The following is a 4089-nucleotide window of genomic DNA, read 5'->3' as shown; positions in this document are numbered from 1 at the left end:
ACAAGGTAACAACTTGATGCATTTATATCTATCAGCTTGAGGGTTTTTCTGGCTTATTTCTTTGTAAATCAAAATGATAGTATGTAGTTTCTTGAGGAAGTTATTTTGGAGTGCGCCAATATACATTTGAAAAGTACTAGAGATAAAACCAACTTAAACTGAGTCCAACATGAGTTTTTTAACGAAGTAGTATATGTTGTTGCTGTAGGCAGTGGTTCCCAACCTATTTAGCATTGTGGGCCACATGTGCAGCTCTCTCTGTGTTATGTGGGCCGCATCCATACAATATACATACTACCTATATAGCCCTGAGGATGTCATATGGGCCACAGCTGTGTGCTGATTGAGCTGCAGGTTGAGGACTACTGCTGTAGATAAACAGAAGCTTGCTAAATGATGCCCAGACTATGATTAAAGGACTCTTATGATGAAAGTGCATGGGTTTAATTGCTGTCATTTTTTATATAAGGAGACACGATGATCTCTGTTACAGACTATTGTCTCAAGCTTCTGTCTTCTTTCTGTGCCCAGTCATTTAGTCAATATGATCCACCCTCCCACAGAGTAACAGTGGAAGAGCAACCAACTATGACAGCAGTACTTTGCACTGATATCTTCCACAGGTACAGCACAAAGTTGTGGGGGGTTTTTAAGTGACAGATTATACTGCCTTTAAATAGTGTGTACATTGGCAAGAAAATCAGGCTTCTAAAATAAAGCAAAATTGTCAAGTAGCTACAGCAATGCACTTAGAAAGCAACTAGGTAAGTATTATTGTAAGTTTGATTCTCAGTGCCACAACGTTGCTATCCTAGCGCTATGGGACTACTTAGAGCCCCACTGTATCAGGCAGAAATATCCAAGAGGGTATTGATACTGATTGTGTGTGCACAAAGTTAGCCTTAGCCCTGGAAGTGGAGAGAGAGAGATATTGGGCTTTTGTGCCTGTTTAGATACCATGCAGATCAGAATCACTGTAATGACTTAGGCCAGTGGTTGATATGCTCCAGTATCCTGTCTCTCAGTGTCCATGAGAAAGATGCATATTGGCCCATAACGGACAGTTATGGAATATCCTGCTTCCAGATAGAGTTTCTTCTTACTGTTAAATATCAGGGGGTAGCCGTGTTAGTCTGTAGCCACAAAAACAATGAGGAGTGCGGTGGCACCTTAAAGACTAACATTTATTTGGGCATAAGTTTTCGTGGGTTAAAAACTCCACTTCTGGGTTTTTTACCCATGAAAGCTTATGCCCAAATAAATCCATTAGTCTTTAAGGTGCCACCGGACCCCTCGTTGTTTTCCTATGGTTAGGTAGGCCTGGTCTACACTACAGTTAGGTTGACATAAGGCAGCTTACATCAACCTAATTATGTCAGTGTCTACACTACAGCCTTGCTCCTGCCAATGTTAAGTGCCCTACTACACTGACATAATAACGCCACCTCCATGAAAGATGTAGGGCTTATGTCGGTGTAGTTAGGGTGATGCAGTGTCTGTTACTTACATGGGCTGTTGGCTGTCTTGTCAATTTCATGGCATGAGCCGTGAAATTGACAAGAAAGTTGGATAGCTAGAGCCCAGCTGCCCCCATTCCCTGGGAGAGCTGGCCATCTGGACCCCCCTCCTGACTGGGAGCCGGAGCGAGGAGCTGGGGGGGCAGCCAGGCTCCCAGCAGGGAGCTGCCAGCAGAGTTGAGAGACTGGGCTCCCCACACTGCCCCTCTTAGGTCAGTGGAAGCGCTCCTGCTGTGCCACCAACCCAAGCAGGGTAGTGTGGACATGCACCACCACAGTAATTACCGTGGTGGCTGTAAGTAGACCTAATATAGGTCGACTTAAGTTTCTAGTGTAGACATACCCTTAGTGGTAGGTTTATTTGAGAAGTATGATAGTATGTTTATATTCTTTGTCAAAATCTTAGATCATCCTCCCCTTTTGCTGCACATTTATGTTCAAACTACTTTCACTGATTAAATTAACAACTTATGGATTGTTAATTAACTATTAATGCTAATGATGGATAATTTTATTCATAAAAGTAATGTAAGCTTAAAATAGGCTGTGATAAGTAACCATGACTCTGCCAAAAGTAGTGTTTTAATTTTAATTGATTTGATGAGAGCAATAACATCACAAACAAAATGCGAAAGGATAAATGGCATCCATTTTGAAAATAAGTGATGTGTATTTTCAAAGAACACCTTCACTGCACCTCATTTATTTTAACAGTAAGAGCCTTGGCCTGTGACAGCATTCTGTTCTATTGACATTATCACCAAAAGTTGTCCACATCTCTAACACCACTAATTCCTTCACATACTTTTTATGAGAGAGTGCTATAAGATGATTACTTCTAAATCTATTACAGTACTTATTTCAGCAGGTTTCTTCAAATTAAAATAGCCAAAATAACAAATTCCGTCCGAGGACTAAGTATCTTGTATACTTCTGAATTAAAAAATTACTGTAGGCAAGAAACTACTACTTTATTCCTGTGAATAAACTGTAATAGCTAAAATGCTACATAGTTCTCATCTTTGGAGCCCCAAGCACTTTACAAGGGGAAACTGAGGCACTGGGACAAGATATGATTTGCCCAGAGTCACTCAGCAAGTCAGTGGCAGTGCTTTAGCCAACAGGCTCTACTGTCTCCATAAAAAAAAATACAAGTGATTTAAAAAAAAAAATTAAGATAACCTCTGTAGAAGACATTCACTGCAAAGTAATTTATATCTGCTTTAAAACTTGGGGGTGTAAACTTGCATTGTTTTGCACACTGCTTTGAATCTTTCACTGCTCAAAAATAATTATAGTAAGTAGTATTTAGAACAAAGTTTTTGTTCCTTTACACCCAAAATATTACCTTGTAGCAAGGGACTTAGGTGTTTTCTTCTGTTGGAAGGAAAATGTAACGAATGATGCTGTTCCCAAATAACCCTTATACAGCTGTATACGGTGCTAAGGGCTATCTCTGAGCCCTCTATGATGCTAGCGTAGTGCGTTGTGATGGTTGTTATGTTAGACTGTCTCCCCTCCTCCTTTAATTACTACCCTTTGTAATTACAAACACCAGACACAAGCTGAGGGAAAATTACAAAACAAGTTTATTAAAGCCTAACATAAACACTGCAACCTAAGTATGTACAAAACCCCCACAGGGGATTATAAAAAAAAGAATTGAACTATCTACACATAACAGAAGGAAAAACACTTTGTATATACAGGAAAAATACTTCAATAATAACTTAACCCAAATCAATTACTAGTTCTTATCTAGACCTATTTCTGTAAGTCTTACCAACAGCCTCTCACAAAGTCCAGTCTTGTAATCCTTATTCAGGGCTTTTCTACACTTGGAACTTACCAAAATAATTATTGCAGAGTAGCTATTCTGGTATAACTCCCCATTCTGGAATAGCTAGCTAATTTCCAAGAGTAGTCAAGCCCTCAGGCAAAACTTCCATTAAAGTTAGTGGACTTGCTGAGATTTGGATCACACTAGAGATATTCTTTAGAAATCTTTTTCAAGATTTTAAAGAAATTTTAATGCTCCCGCTTTCATTTTTCAGAAAGGAGAAATTTGGTTAACTATTAACGGCATTTGACTATTTAAGCTGTCCACGTTTTCCCCCTATTCACTCTTTACATGGACCATCAATCCTCTTGATATAACTTCCAGCTCCAAATTGAACTTGAGAGCAGTAAGCCTCCACATAAGAGATGCATGGAAAGTACTCCAGGCATTGTCACAGATATGCAGTAGAGCTCTCTCTCAAAGTTCGACAGCACCCAGCTGGAACTCTTACACATTTTTTTACATTATATGCTATATTAAATTAATATATTTAAGGGAAATGAACTCAGCAGCTGAGTCATTTTCATCAAAGTTGAGGATAAGAATTGGTACTCAAGAGTACAGATCATTAAATTATTGCTGCAAGAGAACAACTTTATTGGAACCTGTGTATTCTGTGAAGAGAGGTTTAAAACCGTTGTCTTGTAAAAATGATGATCTTCCTGTGTATAAAGAAAACTAAATGAGTAATATAAAGCAAATGTCACCTCTATAAATATCTAAACTGGATCC

The sequence above is a fragment of the Emys orbicularis genome, chromosome 9 (genome assembly GCF_028017835.1).
Source record: "Emys orbicularis isolate rEmyOrb1 chromosome 9, rEmyOrb1.hap1, whole genome shotgun sequence".
Classification (NCBI taxonomy): Eukaryota; Metazoa; Chordata; order Testudines; family Emydidae; genus Emys; species Emys orbicularis.
Note: the sequence above shows the minus strand (reverse complement) of the source record.